Source organism: Leucoraja erinacea, chromosome 10 (assembly GCF_028641065.1).
Source record: "Leucoraja erinacea ecotype New England chromosome 10, Leri_hhj_1, whole genome shotgun sequence".
NCBI classification, from domain to species: Eukaryota; Metazoa; Chordata; class Chondrichthyes; order Rajiformes; family Rajidae; genus Leucoraja; species Leucoraja erinaceus.
The window spans coordinates 14,654,221-14,679,038 of record NC_073386.1 but is presented as its reverse complement, the minus strand read 5'-3'; positions in this window follow the sequence as shown (position 1 = coordinate 14,679,038).

Genomic DNA, 24,818 nt, shown 5'->3' with positions numbered 1-24,818 from the left:
CTCTTCTTCTTATTCTAAAATTCTACGCACATGACCTTATTGAATTAGGACATTCTCTGTGAGTACCGCCTTTATGTTCTCCGTAATCAGTAGGGACCGATCCTAATCGACTACCCTTATCTTTTGCAACCTCCCTGTTACATCTAAATCTTCTAAAACCTGGAAAATTAAGTTGCGAGTCCAGCACTTCCCTTATCCACATTTCAGTCATTGCAATAATAATATCGTAATTCCGAGTGCTGATCCCCGTTCTAAGCTTATCTGACTTAACCTGCGAGGTTTGTTGCAATAAAACGAATGTAGTTGAGCCTGCCAGCCCTCCCAGGATCCTTAACTTCCCACCTGTTTGCTCTTCCCTCTGGATTTGCTTGATTTATTCTCTGTTCTTTTCCCTCCACCTGCTGTTCTGCTATTATACTTACCACCCCATTGCCAAATTCAAACCTCCTGAGTAACACGAGCACGGATATTGCTTCCCCTCCAGTTTGGGTACTACAGGTCCTTTTACAGCTCCTACCTGAACCAGAAATGATCCTAATGACTCAAGTGCCTTTGGTCCTCCCTCCAGCACCAGCACTTTGGCCACATATTGATCGGTTCATCATCCTATCCCTACTAGCATGTGGCACAGGAATTTATCCTGAGATTATGACCTTGGAAGACCTGCTTGTTAACCTCTTCCTAGCTCCTCAACCTCACATTGTAGGACTTTGTAGGCAGTGTACGTGGATACAGGAGTAACCAAGACTGTCAGGGAGGGTATCATCATTCCACCATTCCACATTCTGTTCAAAATGCTCATAGAATGCATTGACCTCATTGGGAAGGGATGTGTTGTTGCCAGCGATTCTGCCAGACTTTGTTTTGTAACCCATGGAAGAGTGCAAGCCTTGCCACAATTCATGGGTGTCTGTGTGGCTGTGACTCCAGCTGAGTTTGGATATGTCTCTTGGTATCCCTGATGGCTTTGTGAAGGCCGTACCTCCATTTCTTGTGCAGTTTGGGATCACCTCACTTTAACACCTTGGACTTGGTCTTCACTAGCCAGTGGATCTCACAGTTTATCCCTGGTTTCCGGTTGGGGAACACTTGGATTAACTTCTTTGGCACGCGTTGCTCTGCACACTTACTGATGAAGTCCTGGATGGCAGTGGTCCACTCGCGCAGGTTGCCCGCTGGGTTCTAGAGCATGGACCAGACCATTGACTCACGGCAGACACATAGGAGCTCAACTGTTTCCTCAGACCAGCACTGTACGACTTTCTGTGCCGGATCTTTGCACTTCCATTCCAGCTTGTAAGCAGGGTGTGTAGGGGCACTGCCTGGTCGTCAGACTTTCCAAAATGCAAGCAAGGGTTGGAGCACGATGATGGCCGTCTAATGATGGGCGAGGGCGATTGAGTCTCCAGTGGGACAGGAAATGTATCGCAAATATTTTGGTAGTAAATTCTTCTGGTTGGCCCGTTTGAAGTCCCAGGCTATTGTGATCGAGGCCTTGGAGCACTCCATTTCAAAGCTATTGGTAGCAGTGTGTAGTGTGTCCAGTGCAACATCACATTCACATGGGGTGGGATACAAACTGTAGCCAGGGTAGAGGCGCTGAATTCCCAAGGTAAGTTTAGTTTAGAGATACAGAGCGGGAACAGGTCCTTCGGCACCTCAAGTCCGCGCCGACCAGCGATCCCCGCACACTGACACTATCTTCCACACACTGGGGACAACTTACAATATTACCAAGCTAATTAACCGACAAACCTGTACGTCTTTGGAATGTGGGAGGAAACCGGAGATCCCAGTGAATACCCTTGCAGGTCACGGGGAGAACGTACAAACTCCATACAGACAAGCACCCGTATAAGATACCAAAGAGATGATAGAACTTTATTTTTCCCAGGAGGGAAATTGATCTGCCAACAGTCATAAAACACAAGATACATAAAACATGAAATTAATGTGACGAGTGGAAAGGATTGGGGATGTGCAAAGATTGGGGAGGGATTGGCGGGGCGGGAGAAGGAAGTCAGTCTACCCCACGGCAGAAGGGGGAGGAGTGGTACGGGTTGATAGCCACAGGAAACAAGGATCTCCTGTGGCATTCTGTGCAGCATCTTGGTGGAACCAGTCTGTTGTTGATGGTGCTCCTCAGGTTGACCTGTGTGTCATGGAGGTGGTGAGCCGTATTGTCCAGGATGCTCCGCACTTTGAGGAGCGTACTCCCCTCGAAGACCACCTACCATGAATCCAACTCTGCCCCCAGGATGGAGCCAGCCTTCCTGATGAGCTTGTTAATCCTGTTGGCGTCCGCAGCCTTCTTTCTGCTGCCCCAGCACACGGCAGCAAAGAAGATGGAACTGTCTACCACCAATTGGTAGAACATCTGCAGTGTATTACTGCAGACATTGAAGTGGCGGAGCCATCTCAAAAAGTACAGCTGGCTCTGTCCCTTCTTGTACAGGGCATCAGTGTTCCTGGACCAGTCCAGTTTACTGTCCAGGTAACCACCAAGATATTTGTACTCCTTGGTAAACTGCGCATCCACACCATTGATGGAGACAGGGGGCAGGGGAGTTCCTCTTCTCCTAAAGTCCACCACTAATTCCTTCAGGATTCAGGATCGAACCCGGGTCTCTGGCGTTGTAAGGCAGCACTCTACCACTGCGCCACCCTGCCGCCATGGGGTTAGTAATGGCACTTCATTGTTAGATATTCCAGGTCTGGGGAGCAAGGATTCACCAGGACTGCCACGTCTAACCACCTCGAGTTGTTGCCCACAGGAAGCAGACTCCCCTGTCGCCTACCTTGCCTGAGAAAGCCGTACTGATAATCCGGTGAAGTGAGAAGCCCTCGGGTTATATGGCACAGTCAGGTGAAGCAGGTCTGAGTCATGTCTCAGTAAAACAGAGCACACAGCAACCACTCAGTTCCCTAAGGTAGGCGCGTCAAGTTTTAAGTTCACCCAGCTTGTTTTCAGCAGCTTGGACGTTTGCCAGGAGTAAGTTAGCGAGGAGGAATTGAAACCACCTGCACCTGCAGAATATCACATCTGCCCTGCTTCATGGATAAGTGGTTACTTCTGGTTGTGTTCAAGAGTCGGTGTGAGGAGATGACCATTCTAAATGTTGACGGATGCGTCCAGTAATGTTCTAATCTTATTATATTAACCAGAATTAACACCACTTTATGAAACGGAAATGGTATTTGGCACATTTGCTAATGTTTTTTTTTTGCAGTTATAACCAGATGGGTAGAATTAGCAAGTATAGTGAATTTAGAGTTTCAAAAATCATTAAGCAGTCACATAAACCTACGGGACAAAGAAAGCACTCATTTGATTCAGCGTAATAAATTGGCAGGGGCTGAATACTAGATGATGAAACAGAATATTTTCAGGTGGGTAGACTTTTGAATAGTGGGGACCACAATGTTCAGTCTAAATAAATGACTTAGTTGAAGGCACGGAGTGTCAGATGTGATAGTTTAGTTTAGTTTAGTTTAGAGATACAGCGCGGAAACAGGCCCTTCGACCCACTGAGTCCGCGCCGACCAGTGATCCCCAAACATTAACACTATCCTATGCACCCTAGGGACAATTTATAAATGATACCAAGCCAATTTACCTACAAACCTTTACGTCTTTGGAATGTGGGAGGAAACTGAAGATCTCGGAGAAAACACACGCAGGTCACGGGGAGACCGCACAAACTCCGTATAGACAGGCTCCCGTAGTCAGGATCAAACCCAAATCTCGGACGCTGTAAGCGCCATAAGGCAGCAACTCTACCGCTGCCTCATCATCCCGCCTGTTGCCTGTTAAGAGGATGGAATAAGGAAGCACGGTTATTTACATCAGTTAAGTGAGTGGCTATGACTGTGTTATTTGTAATATAGTGTAGATAAATCTGAGGTTATCCCTTTAGCACAGAAAATAGGAAAGATGAGAAATTGCCAGCTCCTACCTGAACCAGAAGTGATTCAAGCACCTTTGGCCCTCCCTCCAGCACCAGCTCTTTGGCTACGCGTTTATCTGTCCACCATCCTATTCCTCCTAGCACATGGCACATGGACAAATCCTGAGATTCTGAGTTTAGAGGACCTGCTTGCTATTTCCTTCCACCCCCCGAACATCACTTTGTAGGAGTCGACCGCAGCATACATGCATACAGGAGCACCCATGACTGTTAGGGAGGGTACAATCATTTCACTGACCTGTTCAAAATGAGCCTGGAATGCATTGAGCTCATCGGGGAGGGATGCGATAGAATGTCTTTGTATTTGAATCAAAAGAGATTAATATGCAAGTGCAGCAAAACAAATTAGGAAGGCAAATGATATGTTTAGCTATTTTTGCAAATTGCTTTGAGCATAAGAATAAAAACTTATAATAAGATACACTGGCCAGGCAGCAACTGTGGAGAGAAATGGACAGAAGGCATTACGGGTCGGGACCCTTTCATAAACTAGGTCCCGACCTAAAACCTCATCTGTCCATTTCCCTCCATAGATTTAACATCCTGGTTTCAAGATGGCGGCGCTGGCTTAACAGCTGCGGCCCACCTGCATGTTTTTTTTTTTCTTTCGTTTTGTTCCTTGTCATGTTTTAGTTAATTTTGTTTTATTAAGTTGTATATGTGTGTGGGTGGGGTGGGAGAAACATGCTTTGGTCTCTTCCTTCGGGGGATGCGACTTTTTCTTTGGTCGTATTCCCTGTCCCCGTGTCCGTCTGCGCCGAGGCCTAATGGCGGAGCTGGCGGCATCGGAGCTGTAGCAGCGGCAGCAGCGGCGGAGACCCAACTCGGCACCGAAGCTGTGGCGGCGGCGGCAGCAGCAGCGGCAGCGGAGACCCGAATCGGTCCTGGAGCTGTGGCGGAGGTGGCGGAGACCTGACTCGGCCCCGAAGCTGTGGCGGAGGCAGCGGCAGCGGAGACCCGACTCGGTCCTGGAGCTGTGGCGGAGGCAGCGACCACCCGCGGAGTTTGAGCCATCGCCTCGGCGCAGAGGGAGAACAAAGAGGGAAGAGACAGAGACTTTAAGATTTTGCCTTCCACCACAGTGAGGAGGTGTTTGGTGAACTCACTGTGGTGGATGTTAAATTTGTGTTGATTGTGTGTTTCTGTCATTTTTTAAATTATATGTATGACTGCAGGGAAACAAAATTTTGTTCAGACTGAAAGGTCTGAATGACAATAAACGAATCTAATCTAATCTAATCTAATAGATGCTGCCTGGCTTGTTGAGTTCGCCCCGCTCTTTGTTTTTCGCTCAAGATTCCAGTATTTGCAGTCTCTTGTGTCGATCATGAAATAATACAAGAATTCATGAGATCATACTATGATTATAGGGTACAATTTGTTTTGTTTTTGACTTGGAGGAAATGTAACTATGATTTACTGTACAAGACCAGTGGAAGAGGTAGTCCAATAAACAGTGATTGCAACAGGATTACATGTCCTAATTTGTAAGGACAAGAGGTAATGTGACTGAAATGTTTACATTTCTGTGGGGAATGACATGGGCTGGTCAATAGTTATCCCTGGCTGGGGAAATCTAGAGCATAGATTCTTAGCCGTAGAATAGGAATTGGTTTGTTAGGAATTTAATGCGGGGAATTTTCTTGTTAATCTTTGGTATACTCGACCTCAGAGTTGAAATTCTCAGACATTAACTGTATTCAAGATAGATTTTTGGATGCTATGGGAATCATGGATACAATATTGGTGCTGCAAGGTAAGGTTGGTTTTGTAAAACAGTGAATTGGATTCAAAGGGCAGAATGACTTCTCCTTTAATTTCATTTATTTTTATGCCCTCGTGAGACATTTGGCAAACAGTTGTACGAGGCAGTTTTGACAGACGGAGAGATTGTTTCGAAAGATCAGTCATTCATCAGTGACATGCTTTGCCCACATCAGAGACACTTCATGACTTCTGTGTCTAGGGTACCTAATTATGATGAGAAGTTGAGGGAAGATGATGGAATGTGTTGGAGATTCTGAGCCTGTATGAGGTTCATTCAAAGCAAGGAGTCACCAGATTCCCCTTTTCCGCACAAACCTGACTTCAAATGTTAAATATGAGCAAGTTAATTGAAATTCAATTCCGCAAGGAACGAGTGAGGGTAAGCTTAAACTTGGCTTCAGAGTCCCGACCTGAAACGTCATCCATCCATGTTCTCCGGAGATGCTGACTGACCCGCTGAGTTACTTCAGCATGGGCGTGGCCGGCACAGTGGCACAGCTGTAGAGTTGCTGCCATATAGTGCCAGAGACCCGGGTTTGTTCCTGACTACAGGTGCTATCTGCCCAGAATTTGCATGTTCTCCCCGTGACCTGCGTGGGTTTTCTCTGGGAAGCTCTTGTTTCTTCCCATACTCTAAAGGCAACCAATTTGTAGGCCAATTGGCTTGGTATCAATGAAAAATTGTCCCTAGTGTGTAGGATAGTGTTACTGTGCGGGGATCACTGGTTGACGAGGACTCTGTAATCTGGGCCTGTTACTGCACTGTATCTCTAAACTAAACTAAATACATTGCATCTTTTTTAGTAAACCAGCATCTGCAGATCCTTTTCTCTTCTCTTAATAATTTTTGTACAAGCACATCACTGTGTCCATGCACACTCCCTTCTTTATCACTGCTGTTATTTACACTCCATTATCACTATCTATGTCACAGCTCACTGGTGACCCACCTTCCCAACCCTTCTCCAGCTACTTGTATGCTCCTATAATTGGCCTAGTTTAATGACACAATTTTGCACCCTTTTAGGCAAAGCTATTACTCATTTTCTGGTGTTTCTCTGAAGTGGAAGGTATAAATATCTTAATTGAGTATGCATGACTAATTTCCATTGTTTATCTTTAATGCTTCTTCCATTAGCGATATTGTGTGTTTGTAATTTATATAACTGGTACTATAATGCAAGTTGCATTTATATCAGGGTTAACAGAGTGAGACTAGTTTGAGACAGGAATCATTTGTTTCAGGAGGTGCTTCGCAGGAAATTGTAACAAAACATTAGGAATGTGGTCTCAGGAAACGTGGTAGGATGGATACATTATTTGATGGGTAGAAAAGGTATTAGGTTTAAAGCACGACTTTTAGATTGGAGAAAGAGGGGATTAATAAACTTCAGTGGTCAGGGTTGGATTCGCCATTATTCTTTTTGTTTACACATAGATAATTTGAGTTGAGGTTTAGAAACATAGAAACATAGAAACATAGAAATTAGGTGCAGGAGTAGGCCATTCGGCCCTTCGAGCCTGCACCGCCATTCAATATGATCATGGCTGATCATCCAACTTAGTATCCCGTACCTGCCTTCTCTCCATACCCCCTGATCCCCTTAGCCACAAGGGCCACATCTAACTCCCTCTTAAATATTTAGGGAGGATGCTATTGAAATTGCTGAATGTCATTATAGTTATGGATTTGGAAACCAGTGAAGACATTTGTTAAAGAACCAAAGGTAATCAGAATAAGCAAATTGTGGACATTGAGATGTAAACAAGTATAGGATAATACATTTTGAAAGGAAAGACAAAAGAAGAAAATCAAGTCATTGAAACCTTATGATACAGAAAAGCCAATGAGATGATTCCTTGAAAAAATAATACGTAGATAAGGATGTAAGAATATTCTGGTAACATTGGGAATGTAGTACGTAAACAAAGAAAATGTATACTACATTGATGAAATTGAATGCTTGGGTTTAGTTTTAGTTTTAGAAGTACAGCATGGTAACAGGTCATGTCATAAGGTCATAAGTGATTGTTGTAGAATTAGGCCATTCGGCCCATCAAGTCTACTCCGCCATTCAATCATAGCTGATCTATCTCTCCCTCCTAACCAGTTTCTTCTGCCTTCTCCTCATAACCTCTGACACCTATATTAATCAAAAATCTATCCATCTCTGTCTTAAAAAATATCCACTGAATTGGCCTCTGTAGCCTTCTGTGGCAAAGAATTCCACAGATTCACCACCCTCTGACCAACCAGCAATCACTGATACACTAGTTCTATCCCACACACTTGGGACAACCTATCCAAGCCAATTAACCTATAAACCTGCACGTCTTTGCAATGTGTGTGAGACCCGAGAACCTGGAGAAAACCGACGTTGTCACAGGGAAAATGTACAAATTCTGTCAGACAGCATCTGTGGTCAGTATCGAACCTGGGTCTTTGGCGCTGTAAGGCAGCAACTCTATCACTGTGCCACTGTGCTGTGCGGGATAGCTGATGTACTTCTGTACTCCACGTATGACAGCAAAATGTTCAACACAAGGGAAGTATGACTCTCTTTTATGCTACAAGGAAAATAATTCCGAGAAGTGGAAAAAGTAGCAAAGTTGTAAGCCCAACCTTATTGCTAATCTCTCTTTGCTCTTGAGAGGGAGACTGTTTATGAAGCTTTGCAATCCTTGTGATAAAGACTGAAGTCAAGCCGATGGCAAATCACGTTAGTAAAGAACTTCCCAATCTTTTACAATGTGAATCTGTAGTATTCTCTATCTGAACCTTTGAATAAGAGGTATCCTAGTAATTAAGTCACTTTTTTTCTAACTATTTGTATCTCTACCAGGAATTACTTTAACTCCCATTTTACATCTATTTGAAGTAACAAGGCCAACCTGATATAAGCCTCAAAATAGAGTTATGCTTGAGTCGTTTAATTTTGTTTAGTTTAGAAATACAGTGAGGAAACACAGCGAGGAACCAGGCCCTTCGGTCCACCGAATCCCCACACATTGATACCACCCTACACACAATAAGGACAATTGTACATTTACACCAAGCCTACAAACCTGTACATCTTTGGAGTGTGGGAGATTTGAGTATAGGAGCAGGGACGTTCTACTGCAGTTGTACAGGGTCATGGTGAGACCACACCTGGAGTATTGTGTACAGTTTTGGTCCCCTAATCTGATGAAATACATTCTTGCCATAGAGGGAGTACAGAGAAGGTTCACCAGACTGATTCCTGGGCTGTCAGGACTTTAATATGAAGAAAGACTGGATAGACTCGGCTTGTACTTGCTAGAATTTAGAAGATTGAGGGGGGATCTTATAGAAACGCACAAAATTCTTAAGGGTTTGGGCAGGCTAGATGCAGGAAGATTATTCCCGATGTTGGAGAAGTCCAGAACAAAGGGTCACAGATTAAGGATAAGAGGGAAGTCTTTTAGGAACGAGATGAGAAAAACATTTTTTACACAGAGAGTGGTGAATCTGTGGAATTCTCTGCCACAGAAGGTAGTTGAGTCCAGTTCATTGGCTATATTTAAGAGGGAGTTAGATGTGGCCCTTGTGGCTAAGGGGATCAGGGGGTATGGAGAGAAGGCAGGTACGGGATACTGAGTTGGATGATCAGCCATGATCGTATTGAATGGCGGTGCAGGCTCGAAGGGCCGAATGGCCTACTCCTGCACCTATTTTCGATGTTTCTAAAATCAAAGATCTTGGAGAAAACCCACGCAGGTCACAGGGAGAACATACAAACTCCCTACAGACAAGCTCCCGTAGTCAGAATCGAACCCGGGACTCTGGCGCTATAAGGTAGCAGCTCTACAGCTATGCCACCGTGCCACCACCATTTGTCTGCAAACAGATCTTGGAATTTCTAATCCATATGGCCCCGTTGAGTATTATATTTTGTTTCCCTTTTGCTGCAATTGCAGTGCTCGCTGTAGTTTCAACTTTATCTTTCATGGTCAATTATTTTCCAGCAGACTATTCTATTGATCAGCTAATCTGTTTCTGAAGGAATATTCTTCCTCATCTCCCACAATATCGGTGTACCCCCCCCCCCCCTTGGGAGCAGTGGATCAGTATTCCTGTTGTGCTGCCTGCAAGTACACTACCACGCAGGCTCACGACTGGTGTGTACTTAGAATGGGGATCACTTGGGAATACCAGGTGCAGTTAGCTTACTGGCTGTGGGAATAACTGATCTGAGCAGCAGACTTAATTCCATGAGGATTGCTGTCATGGTACATGTACTACCCAGTCATCCCTTCCCCCTCCAAACTTCCCTGAATAAATTTGCGAGTCCATTTCAGCTGAAACTGCATGCTTGCAATCTATGGTTTCTTTCCACCTTGCATTGAACGATGACCTCCTCCTCTCCATAACGGTTTGAGAAGATGTATGTGCCTGTGTTGACTTCAGAGTTCACAATGTCAAAAACAAAATAAAGAGGGAAAACTAATCATTTCCTGCTGGTTTGTCTAATATTTAGCAACTGCTGGGAATTCACAAAGTGAAGATCTATGAAACTGCAAAAGCTCTCTCACTGACATCTAATGGACTGAGAATGCACTTATTTACTCCCATAAGCTATAAGGCCATAACAAAGAGGACAGGTAACACACAATTCTGTTTTAGTTCTTGAATAAAAGTGTTTTATATAATTTGGTGTCTCAGTCCTTACTAAACAGGACATTTATTTTATTTTGAACAAAGCCACCAGAATTTCACCATTTAATCTTAGGAGTCAAGACTCTCGGACAAGAACAAACCCATATTTATGTAAATATTCTGGGATATTTTGTAAGATATATTTGCGGCTGATCAGACTTTCTTCCCCACCAAGGCTGAAGAGAACTTCTCCCAAGAGAGGATTTGTTCTTCGTAAAATATAATGGATTCAACAACTGAAGCAAATGAGTCCAAGTGTGGGCACTGGACCCTTGATGCCCTCATTCCCCCATGACTTACTGACCTGCATGCTGTACAGAACTGCAGTCCTTAGCATCCTTCATGATATTGTGCCCGTTTGATCGAATCTTCTTCTTCTTGCGAATGAAACATAAACCAAAGGAATAGTTAGATCTCAAGCCGGGTGGTGAGCAGTCAGGTTGATCGAGTGACTTGCAGTCACTTGATGCATTTCTTTGTTCACACATATTTCCTTGTAATGTTTGGGCCATCTATACATCCAATGTATTTTGTCATGTATGATGACTCATCAGATTTTCCAATGTACCCAGACCAGAAACCAGATTGATATTCAATTGTTCTGTAGGTAGAGGCTACCCTTGACAAACAGATAGACACTATTGAGGGTAAGTGGCATTTCGGTTACTTCATTAGAGTTAATCTTTGAGGTAAATGCTTGAAGATTAACTCTAATTAACTGGTCAGCACCATGAAATTTAAATGTTCTCATGCAGAAATACCAATCACAGATTGTATTTATTTTCATTGCTCCTTATGTCATAGATGGAGGACATTCAGCCTGTGTTGGCACACAGAACAATCCCATTCCCCCACTAATATTTCCTGAAAACTATTCTGCCCACATTTCACATTCCTAGCAATTCCCACCAGGATTCTATCACTTACCTGGACTTCTTCTGACCTGAAACGTACCTATCACTCCAGCATTTTGTGCCTATCTATGCTATATAGGTTAGTTTGCGGATACAGCATGGAAACAGGCCCTTCGGCCCACTGAGTCCGCACTGACCAGTGATCCCAGTACACTGCCACTACCCTGCACACACTAGGGACAATTTTACATTCATACCTTAGACATTTATACCAAGCCAATTAACCTACAAACCTGTGCGCCTTTGGAGTGTGGGAAGAAACTGAAGTTCTCAGAGGAAACCCACACAGGTCACGGGGAGATCGTACCTATGCCGCAACAGACAAGCACCCGTAGTCAGGATCGAACCCTGATCTGTGGCACTGTAAGACAGTAGCTCTACCGCTGCGCCACCGTGCTGCCATGACCGATTCCTTTTCTCCAGAGATGCTGCCTGAGTTAAAGGCCTGTCCCACTTGGTGATATTTTCACCAACTGCTGTCATTTCTGTGTCGTCAAAAGATTTTGAACATTTCAAAATCCAGCGGCGACAAAAAAAACGTTGCAACACTTGAAAAAACACTGCGCGTCATACGCCCCCACGCCACGTCATACGCCATCACGCCGCATCATGCCGTGCATTTTTTGGTGACCCGATATGTCAGTCAATGACGCCGGCAGTCGCCGAAAAAATCGGCAAGTGGGACAGGCCCTTTAATCCAGCATTTTGTTTCTATCTTCAGTGTAAACCAGCATCCGCAGTTCCTTCCTACTGTCAGTCATGCCTTTAGCAGTGTTAGTGTCCTGAATTTTCTTTCTAAACATCTGTGACTCTATCTGTCTGCCTCTCTTTTGTTAGTCATTGAAGATGCCACTTGATATCTCCTTATTTTGCCTATCCTTGTATGATAGGCCTCACAAAAAATGCTTCTGCAATGTGCCTGACAATTTTGTGCTATGACAGAGGTATTACACAAAGGTGAAGTCATTATTATAAAAGAAGATAGACTCAAAAAGACGGCATAACACAGCGGGACAGGCAGCATCTCTGGAGAGAAGGAATGGGTGACGTTTCGGGTCGAGACCCTTCTTTAAACTGCAAACGTCACCCATTCCTTCTTTCCAGAGTTGCTGCCTGTCCCGCTGAGCTACTCCGACTTTTTGTGTCTATCTTTGGTTCAAACCAGCATCTGCAGTTCCTTCCTACTTATTATTGTAAAAGTTCCCAAGATGTTTCACAGATACCTGTCGTGCAACATTTGATATCAGTTTGCATCGGCTGATGCTACTAGGACAAATAAAAAAATCTAGTCCAGTCCTTAAATAAGCAAAAACAAGTGGAGAAGAGATAAGAGGTTAGGTAGGAAAATTTGGAACGTAAGCCGTGGATCGCTGAAGGCAAGACTGCCAGCGGTGGAGAAATTCAAATCGGTGTCTGTGCTGCATTTATGTGTACTAAGGGCGTGATAATAAAGGTTAAGCTTGTTGTTCAATATGCAAAAAAGTAGTGTTAAGATGCAACCATTAAAAGCTCCTATGGAGTGATGTATAAATCCCAGTATACCTTTGGGGTCCAAATCTACAGCAGATACTAATTGACAGGGTGGATTTATACTCCTAAGTGTTTGTTGTTGTGCTTCAGGCTCTTGTCTCTGGAGCATTTTTTGTTTAGCTTCATATATTTATATTGCACTGCTGTGTGATAATGGTGGCAGTGATTACACATGTAATGGGTTTCTCAAGGACTTTTATTTTTCATCGGAGGTGTGATGGGTTGGTTGTCTTTTCTGACAGACTACGGTGTAATGTCAGGTGGATGCTGAGTGCCACGGCTGTGTCATCCAGTCCTCCGTGAGAAAGGGATGGCAAGGTCTGTGTGGGCCACGATGATTTATCACCCTGCTGTAGAATGCAATACTTTGACCTGATGGCCTGCAGGTTTGAAAAATTGTGGCGAATGTCACTTGACACTTTGTGAAAAATAGCTGCATAGTGCAGCACACCAATAAAAAGAAAGCAAAGATCTTCAAGATTTTCACCACCACACACACACGCATGCACAGACAAAGATACAACGTGCTCCCTATTTACAAATGGAAACTGTAAAAGTCAGAAACTCACAGTTCAGGCATCAACCGGAGAGAAAGAAACAGTTAAGAGCGATTGTTTCCCTCACTTACCAACCCGTTAATGAGAGGTCAGGATCGGTGTTGAATTGTAAACATTATTCTAAAGCATCTCCACCTTGGGTCATTGTTTTATCCAGATTGTGCTGGACAGATATCCAAGCATTTCATCCTTTGACCACAGTCAAATCATGTTCCAACACTGATTGGGAGCACAATTTCAATCTAATATTTTCCTGGTTGCAAGATTCAGCAAAGTCGAGCAGTAAAATGGAGAGAGGCTGGATGTGGAAGTAAGACCTCTCTAGTGCAGTATCCTCTGAGGGTTATGTAAGGTGCCCCAGACCTCCCAGTCAAACTTTGTCCATTCAAGTGCTCTTAAACGCTACTATGATATCTGCATCCACCACCACTCTGGCAGCCTGTTCCAGGCCCAAAATACTTTCTGCCCAGTTAAAAAATAACTTGCCCGGCACATCTCTCTTAAACATTGTTCCACTCACCTTAAAGCTCGTGCACTATAATCTTTGACATTTGCATCCCGGGAAAAAAGATCTGACTATCTACCTTTCCAATGCCTTTCATAATTTTGTATAACTCAATCAGGTCTCCCTTCACCCTCTGGCATTCGAGAGAAAACAAACCAAGTTTGATCAACCTCTCCTTGTAACTAATGGGGTAGATGGAGCTGATGGAGTTGCAGTATTTCGAACCATGAAGGTTAACAGAGAATAAGTAATTCTTCCTGTGGCCGATAAGTTGACAAGAGGAGGGCACAAATTTATAGGATAATTATCCTATAAATCAAGATCCATTTGATGTGTAAAATATATATTTAACGCAACAATGAGAATTTGGAATGCGCTACTTAAAAGGTTGTAACAGTAAATTCAATCGTATCTTTCAAAAGAGGAATTGGTTAAATGCATGATGGAAGACATTGTATCCTAGCATTTTGGGTGGGAAAAGGGTCAAAGTTAACCAGAGGTAACCAGAATGCTGTTTGAAAGAGTTATCACAGACTTGATGGGCTGAATGTCTCTTGCTCCACTGTGAATCTTTGATTCTCTCTCCAGTAGGGCAGAGGGCAGGAATGGCTGAGAAGGTTCTATTCAGTGAAACAGAATCTGAGAGGTTTCTATCATTTGCTTTGTAATTTAAATCATTATCTTTCTTGCAGTTTAGTTTTTAAAGCTTCACACAAATGATAGAGGCAAGATTTGAACCAGTCAAAGAACTGTACTGAATTTGTTTAACATGGGATGCCTCTGATAAAATTACATGGATTAATGTATTAAATAATTCATTTATTCACACATATTTCTTTATGAAATACTTCCAAATCCATCAAGGATTCCGTTTGAGTGCCATGTTTCACCATACAGCCACATCAGACATTTCATTAGGCACTGCTTCATATTGAGCACAACTGTATGGATACAGTGGACATTCAGTCTGTGTGAAAGAGCTTAATTAACATCAGTGGAAATACAATAATTTACTGCAGGTACTTCAGCTTGAGTTGGGTATGCTAATACAGTTTCCTCTTTTTATCAGATGCATTAATGACTCCCAGCCTATTTTCCATAACATCATTTGCACCGTCTGTTCAAACTGATTTTAAAAGCATTGAGGTTATGTCGAGCTTATGTAGATATTCTTGGTTGGAGTGCTGTGTGCGGTCTTGATCTCCATATTCCAAAAGCATGGGACTAAAGAATGCTCACAAGGATGATTTCAAACAACTCCAAAAAGAAGCTAAGGTTCTATACTTTACATAGAAACATAGAAACCTAGAAAATAGGTGTAGGAGTAGGCCATTCGGCCCTTCGAGCCAGCTCAAAATGGCTCATTGTGCGCTTCAAGGTTCTTTGTAACAAAATATTCACAAGGTTATCAATAGAAGCAGACAACAGTGAATATAAGTTGCATCTGATAGTAACTCTCAGTAAGGTATTTCATATTGATGAAGCTCATATTTCTTGTTGCAGTCAGCTGACTCTCCGAGAGTTGCTCCACCTATTTTCCCTGAAGCCTATTCTCTCTCACGTGTCCAGCGATTTCCTCCCATCTCCCAATACTTCTGACGCTGACCCACAGTAAGTGCGAATTCACAGCAGCCAATGAATCCACCATCTTTGTGATGTGGGAATAAACTGGAGTTCCTGGAAATAAACCCCATGTGATCACAGGGAGGAACATATATTACGATATAATAGAACTTTATTTAACCCAGGAGGTAAATTGATCTGCCCACAGTCATAAAACACAAAATACATGAAACATGATATTAAAGTGACGAGTGGAAAGGATTGGAGATATGCAAAGTTTGGAGGTGGGGGGTGGGGGAATGGGAAGTCAGTTTACCCCACGACAGAAAGGGGAGGAGTTGTACAGTTTGAAGAAGGGTCTCCCGTGGCATTCTTGTGCTGCATCTTGGTGGAACCAGTCTGTTGCTGAAGCTACTCCTCAGGTTGACCAGTGTGTCGTGGAGGTGGTGAGCAGTATTGTCCAAGATTCTCCGCAGTTTGAAGAGCATCCTCCCCTCCAAGGCCAACTCCCATGAATCCAACTCCACCCCCAGGATGGAGCCAGCCTTCCTGATGAGTTTGTTAATCCTATTGGCATCCGCGGCCTTTGCCCTGTTGTCCCAGCACACGACTGCGTAAAAGATGGCACTGGCTACCACCGATTGGTAGAACATCTGCAGCATCTTACGAGCATCAGCCTCAGCATTCCTGAACCAGTCCAGTTTACTGTCCAGGTACACTCCAAGGTATATGGACTCCCTGGTAATCTGCACATCCACACCTCTCCTCATAAAGTCCACCACTAACTCCTTAGTCTTGTCGGTGTTAGCTGCAGGTGGTTCATTCCACACCACTCAATGTCATGAAAGCTCAAATACTGCACTGGAGGTCAGCATTAAAGTGGGCTGTGAGGCGGCTGAGCTGCTGAGCCATTACACCATCCATGTGTTGGGTAAATAAATATATTTGATCCATTTAACCAAGTAAAAATCCATCAATGTTTTTTAAAAACAGTTTTGAATCCACCCTGGTGCTCCGGTTTCCCCCTTTATTCCAAAGAGGTTCTGGCTGGTAGACTCTCTTGTAAATTCCCCTTAGTATAGAGGGGGCACAATAGACTACAGATACTGGAATCCTGAGAAGAAAACAAAGTGGTGGAGGAACTCAATGGTTCAGGAAGCATCAGGCAGTTTTGGGTCGAGACCCTTCTTCAGACTGATGAAGGGTCCTGACCCCAAAACGTCATCAGTCTATTGCCTGCCAGATGCTTGTTGACTTTCCACCAGCAGTTTGTTTACAATCCTAGAGTAGATGGGTGGTAGCATTAGAGGGTTAGAGGGGTGTGGTGTTAAGGGGGGGGGGGGGGGGGGGGGTAGGGGGTAGTTGGGATGGGGAGGGGGGGTATGCTAGTTATTAAGTTTAAGGTGCACAAAAATGCTGGAGAAACTCAGCGGGTGCAGCAGCATCTATAGAGTGAAGGAAATAGGCAACAACGCTTCGGGCTGAAACCCTTCTTCAAACTCATGACATTCAGACTACTTTGAAGAAGTTATTAAGTTTAGTTTAGTTCAGAGATACAGCCGTTCAGCCCAGCAAATCTGTATCAACCAGCTATCCTCGTATACTAGCACTATACTACACACTTGGGACCATTTTACAATCATTTACCAAAGCTGATTAACTGTACGTTTTTGGAGTGTGGGAGGAAACCGGAGCGCCTGGAGAAAACTCATGCAGTTACCAGGAGAACGTACAAACTCCATACAGAGAGCAGCCATTGCAAGGATCGAACCCGGGTCTCTACCGCCGCCCCAAAGGTATGTGAAAGATAATATGTTATAGGGAAATAAGTGGGAGAATGGGATTGTTTGGGAAGTTCTGAGACAAAATCACTATTTTATGTTCAGCCAGGACCTCCGAGAGGCTGTTGTAATGCTGTCTGACATAATCAGTCTTCAGGATAACACAACAACAGCAGGCCAACACGCTCCAGTCACCATCAATCAACAAGAATGTTAATAGGTTGAACACAATAATTCACCTTTAAAATAGAAGGCGCCACTCCACAGACAACATTGTGGGGTTCCCACAGAACTGGTCGAACTACATTCCAATACGCCCATTATCAACACAGGGAAGGAATCCGAGATGTTGACGACTGCAAGAGACTGCAGATGCTGGAATTTTTGCTTTGTGATCCTAAGGATCATGGGTTGTAGATGATGGATTAAGTTGAATCCAGAAGTAAACTCATGGAAGGTGCTTCTCTGATTAAAGTCTCTGTGATAAGCAAACAAAATAAACAGCGTCAGGGAGAATTACAGCCAAGGTTTTTAGCAGCTGCCCTTCAAACAATGAAATCGTGATGCTGCTTTCAGCACTGCATGGAGAGCACAGATATCCTATTATCGTGGTTACAGATGTTTATCTTATATTTATCTTACATCAGCCCATTGATTAGTGTGGTTGGTGAAAGATTTGGAAAGGTTGTGAAGTGACTAGTTACATTTGTTGATGGACAAAGGTCAAAGTGAAAGTCACCTTTAAATCAGAGGATTAATATTAGAAACAATATTAGTTAAGCACATTTTTTTCCCGGGTTCTATCCTCTTTCCGCAAAATTTCCAGAATTTATCGTTCATTATTTATTCACTTAGCAGAGGACTGAAGAGCAGATGGTAATATCTATGCGTTTTATTCGTGAGTATTATAGTGTGAACTTATTTTTGTGATATAATTCCTTACATTTAAAATATTGACATGTTTAGAAAATGTTAGGAATAATTACTTGACTTGTGATGTTAATCATGTTGAAAAAAGTTAATACATTTTTTTGTTGAAAGTAGAAATGTATGTGTGTGTGTAAATATTATTAACTTATACACAATAGCTTCTTATTTCAGATACTGAATTATGCCAAAATTGCCTATTGATTGCTATCATTCAGTGCAATTTGTGCAGTGCTTGTATTAATTTGATCCTTTCCCAGAAAGAGGCAAATGGAAAGAGTAATGCAAAACATTTCTATCGATAAGAAAAGCAGAGTGAATTTTATTTGTAATTGATACACGTGAAAGAAAATGTGAGGGAAAAAAAGAAGGTGGAAAAATGGAAAAGAAGACTTTACAAGGGACTTCTGTTTGTTATAGCAAGAATGATCTCGGCAAAAGGTAGAAAGAAAAATAAAATAGAAGTCACAGATGGGCTAATAATGGATTGACATAAATCCAGCTTGATATTTTCAGCCCAAACATAAAATAAATCAATTTAATCAGACAGTGGACCAGTAAAAGAAGGGTCCAGATGCATTGCAATAATAATCTATCCGTCAGCACGAAAAGGTGTGTCTATGTGAATCCAATTATCTGGAACATATGTTACATAACAAGTTCTCTGTTAAGAACAGTCTGAAATCCATTGATTTTTTTTCACATTAATACTTTTAAAACATAAAAGCATGTAAACATAGGCACAATGTTTGTATGAACAGATATACCATGTCACTCTAAACAATGGATACTAAAAAAATCACTATAAATATTTTCAAAGTCTGAAGAAGGGTGTCAACTTGAAACGTTACCTATCCATGTTCTCCTGAGATATTGCCTGATCTGCTGAGTTACTCCAGCAATTTTTTACTATAAATATTCACATGGTATTGTCTCTTGTCAAGTGATTTCACTTGGTGATTTAAACTCACTAGTAAATGTCAGCCAAACATTGATCACAGAATTAACATTATGAAACTTATTTTCATAATCATATTATTCATTTTCCTTACCAGATGGAAGGTGGCCATTAGACACATTGAGTATATTTCAGCTGTCAAAGCAATCCCATTAATACCAATCTCTTACTTATTTTCCTCCCATATATTTTCACTTGTGCATTGCGAATTCCCAATGTACTAAACAGGAACTGCAGATAGTGGTTTATACTAAAGGTATACACAAAATGCTGGGGTAACTCAGCGGGTCAGGCAGCATCTCCGGAGAAAATGGATAGGTGATGTTTCTTCAGACTGAGAAAATATTCATAGATAAGTTATTTTCGAATTAGATCACGATACAGTCTGATGAAGAATCCTGACCTGAAACTTCACCTATTCATGTTCTCCAGAGATGCCACGTGACCCGCTGAGTTACTCCAGCATTTTGTGCCAGTCCCAAGAACTCCCAGGTTACACAGAAAAGCTGGAGAAACTCAGCGGGTGCAGCAGCATCTATGGAGCGAGGGAAATAGGCAACGTTTCGGGCCGAAACCCTTCTTCAGACTGATCGGGGGTGGGGGGGGGGTCGGGACAAGAAAGGGAAAAGGAGGAGTAGCCAGAAGGCTGGAGGGTGGGAGGAGATAGTAGGGGAGCTGAGGAAGGGGAGGAGACAGCAAGGACTAACAGAATTGGGAGAATTCGATGTTCATGCCCCGGGGGTGTAGACTCCCCAAACGGAATATGAGGTGCTGTTCCTCCAATTTCCGGTGCTGCTCGCTGTGGCCATGGAGGAGACCCAGGACACCAAGAACTCACATACTGATTCTCTCACCTGCTATCTACACTGGTGGTGATTGTTGGTCGCTAATTAACAAGCCAATTAACATTGTCTTTCCGCTCACTGGAAAGCACGCAACAGCTTTTCACTGTACTTTGGTACACATGACAATAAACTAAACTAATAATAAACTAAACTGAACTGAGCATGTGCTTGGAATGTGAGATACAATCAGATTACCTGAACAGTCAATGAGAGAACATGCAAACTCCGCAAAGACAGCATTGGAGTTCAGAAATGAATGCGAGCAATCGGATCTGTGAGGTAGCAGTGATACTGTGCCGCCCATGTCTTCATTTGGCTCCCACGCATGGACACTCTTCGAAAGCAGTTGCGAATGACTCTCTTTACCACACGCTTGCGTCTGAATCAGGAGGGAGTTGGGACAAGTACTTCTCTGGAGATCTGAGCACAATAATCTCGGCTGGCACTCTGGTGTGCTAATGAAGAGAAGCACTGATGCCATGACACTATTTGTATGACAAGCCCATTATCTTTGTTACAAAAAGCAGAGAATGTTGGAAATAATCAGCAAGTTAGGCAGGATCTATGGAAAGAAAAAAAAGTTAATGTTTCAGGTTGAAGACCCTACATTAGATTTGTGAAAGAGTGAAGAATGCAACACTTCAAAAGCACTTAATTTTCGGTAAAACGTTTTGTAACAACATATACCTTTTCTTTATGAGCTGGCTAAGCGCCTCTATTTTTTTAATATAAAATGTTAGGAAACCCTTTTTGTTTGAATGGCAGTCATGATGCAGGTTCTGGGGTTGGGGAAGAACTGATATTTTACACAAACGACATTTCACCAACCATTAGTTTATCCCATGGGATTATGGATGCTGTGTATTAATTTAGAAACTGCATCAACAGTCGCTGGAGTAGCTGCGAAAGAATTTTAGACAAACATGTTTAAGTAGTCCATAAATTAATATCCTTTGACAAGCAATTTTCCCTGGTGTTCGTTCAAAGATTATATGAACTATATCATTGCAATATATATTTAGAAACAAATGGTTGGGATGAGGGTTGGACTATCAGTCGGGGTTTAGGTTTTTATTCCTCTCCTAAATAACGTTATATCAGTACATCTAAGACACTGCAATAATTCTCTTTCAAGCAGCGCTCTTAGCATTGAGGATGGATTGGTTTCATTTGAACTCTGTAAGTGGCTGATGTGGCCAAATTGAGATCTGCTGACTCTGCACAGGTGAGCTGCTGTGTGGGAGGGAGTGTGCTCCATCCACTGTATTTACTTGACTTATGATGACGGCACTGGGCCTGTACTCGCTGGAGTTTAGAAGGATGAGGGGGGACCTCATTGAAACTTAAGATAGACACAAAAAGCTGGAGTAACTCAATGGGACAGGCAGCATCTCTGGAGAGTAGGAATGGGTGACGTTTCGGGTCGAGACCTACCAGTCATTGAGACTAATCGAATAGTGGGTAGAGCGGACTTGGAGAGGATGTTTCCACTAGTGGGATAACCTGGAACTAGAGGTCATAGCCTCAGAATTAAAGGACGTTCCTTTAAGACGGAGATTAGGATGAATTTATTTAGTCAGAGGGTGGTGAATCTGGGGAATTCTTTGCCACAGAAGGTTGTGGAGGTCAAGTCTATGGGTATTTTTAAGGCAGAGATAGATAGATTCTTGATTGGTACAGGTGTCAAGGGTTATGAGGAGAAGGCAGGAGAATGGGATTAGGAGGGGGAGATAGACCAGCCATGATTGAATGGCAGGTTAGACTTGATGGGCCGAAAGGCCTAATTCTGCTCTTATCACTTATGACCTTATGTGACCTTGGTCAAGAAACTTGAGACTTTATGTGCATTCTCCTTTCCATTTTGATTCCTCAGGTTACAGGGCTACCTCTTAGTATTTAAGGATGTAATATTCTTTCCAGGAAGTCTTGAGAACTTCTTGGAAATATTTTCTTTACTCTTCCGGTCATTTTTTGCCATGTTGGAGTTTGGAATAAAGTGTATCTTTTGGCCATCTGGTGTGATAGTCCATCGGAGTATAACCATGGTTGCAGTTCTGGGGATGTTGGCTCACAGTTAGTTTGTTTATGAATTTGGAGAATTTAGAAGTGGCGCCATTAATGATAAATTGAACGCGACCCTGAAAATCGCTTAATGTGCAGGAAGGAGCTGCAGATGATGGTTTACACCGAAGTTAGACACAAAATGCTGGAGTTACTCAGCGGGAAAGGCAGCATCTCTGGATAGAAGTATTGGGTGACGTTTCGGTTTGAGACCCTTCTTCATACTGAGTCAGGGGAGAGGGAAAAGAGAGATATGGAAGGGTAAGGTGTGAAAACGAGAGATCAAAGAGTCAAGAGTCAAGTCAGGAGAGTTTATTGTCATGTGTCCCAGATAGGACAATGAAATTCTTGCTTTGCTTCAGCACAACAGAATCTAGTAGGCATGAATACAGAACATATCAGTGAGTCCATATACCATTATATAAATATATACACACATCAATAAATAAGCAATAAAGTGCAAATAAACAGATGATGGTCTATGAATGTTCAGAGATTTGTTTCGGTTGAATTTAATAGCCTGATGGCTGTGGGGAAGTAGCTATTTCTGAACCTGGACGTTGCAGTCTTCAGGCTCCTGTACCTTCTACCTGAAGGTAGCGGGGAGATGAGTGTGTGGCCAGGATGGTGTGGGTCCTTGATGATGCTGCCAGCCTTTTTGAGGCAGCGACTGTGATAGATCCCCTCGATGGTAGGGAGGTCAGAGCCGATGATGGACTGGGCAGTGTTTACTACTTTTTGTAGCAGATCAAGAAAATGTAGAATTTAATAAGGAGGACAGTCAAACCAATCGGAGAATTAGGAAAGGGGAGGGATGAAGAGAGAGGGAAACCAAGGGTCACTTAAAGTTAGTGAAGTCAATATTTATACTGCTGTGCTGTAAGCTGCCAAAGCTAAACATGAGGTGCTGTTCCTCCAATTTGCGTTGGGATCCACTCTGCGAGTGGAGGAGGCCCAGGAACAGAAAGGTGGCTATGGGAATGGGAGGGGGAGTTACAATGTTTAGCAACTGGGAGACCATGCAGGTCTAGGTGGACTGAGCGGAGGTGTTCATAATTTCCATGTTTCAGGAACAACCTCTCAATGGACGTAGATATGGTAAAACACACCATCACCTCCAGCCTACTGACACAAGCTTTTGCATTCTGAGACCGTGTTTGCAAGGCCTTAAGCCTCATTTTATCTCCACAATAACATTGTCTATTAATACAAACAAGGTGTCCCAAGGTGCTTCACAATATCATTATCAAATTAAAGATGGCGTTGCAGATGCATATTAGGGACAGTGACCCTAATTTGGAATGATAATTTTGCTCTGGACCTCTGATATGTGGTAACCCACTCTCCTGCGACCCTGCTGCCTGCTGCTGCCTTGGTATGTAACCTACATTCTAAACTGAAAGGAAGCTGTGACGAGTAAATTAAGCCATCATCTGCCCCTGCACTTGCAGACAATTGACGTAGCTTCCTGCAGCATTAAACAAACCACACATCACATTGATTGTAAGCATTGTTCCCAGGCTGGTTAGTGCGAACATGATGTGATTATTTCACACAGGCTTTTCCATTTCACTATTTTCTAATGCCCACAGTATCTGGACCACAGCTGTCTCATAACTGGCTAGGGACTCCAGCTGCCTTCCCAGTCCCATTGATCATGGCTGACATTGAAACACTGTGGTCACTGAACTCTAGCATCAAGGCACGTGCTTCCCAATTGCGGCATCCTCGGAAACTGTCTAGAGGCAAGAACTGGTGAGGTGTGACACATATTTTAAACCTATTTAAACATATGGAGCTGTGTTTATTTTTATGAGTGTCAGGGAAGGTTCTAATTTTAAACGAAAATCACTGACTTTCACCTTAATTCGCTTTTGACGTTGCCGCGGGCAAAATTGGTTAGTGCTGTAAAATGCATGCTGGGAGCAGGAAGAACAATTCACCCATGGGCGTTTGACCCAATAAAGGATGTTCTCACCTCACTGACATGACTGTAGCATCCCCTCATCATTAATCCTGTTGTTCATTGCCTTAGTGCATGGCCAATGTCCAGTTTTGTTATCTCTGAATCCAAATTCTCTAGCCACCATGGATTGTGAGTCCAATCTTCTGTCTGCCACCATGAGATATCTTGTCATCTCTGACATCCAAGACTGTGAACTCTCTAGCCCTACCCTCATGGATTTTCACGAGTCACTTAAACTCTTCAAGGATCTGCCTACCATGAGGTTTGAGGGATGGGCCATAGGCAGGTGGGACTAGTGTTTTGTCAAATGCCTTACCAGAGTCCATGTAGACTGTGACAAAGTATGTCTACTATCCGCCCTACGTCAGCAGCGGCCTCTGCAGCCCGTCCGCGTTTTTTATTTTTTTTGTCTACTGGTTCTTTGTTATTTTTTGTTGGTGTGTGTGTGTGTGGGGGGGTGGGGGTGGGGGTGGGAGGGAGGGGGTAACTTTTAAATCAGTCACGGGAGTATTTTCATGGTTAGGGCAGGTTTCCAACACGAGAAGAGGGATATGGTGCCAACGACTCACCTCACGCAGGGGCAGGTGGGACTAGTGTATTGCTGGGTCACCCGATGTGGGCCAACTGTCTGGCGCAAGTCACTGGAGGCCGCTTTTCAAACGGCGACCTGTTTCCCGCACTTGCGGGGTCGATGACTCTGGAGCGACAAAGGCCGCGGGACTTGCGAGCGCACGCCGGGGGTCTAACACCAAGACATATCATGTCCCGAACTAAAGGGCCTGTCCCACTGCGGCAACC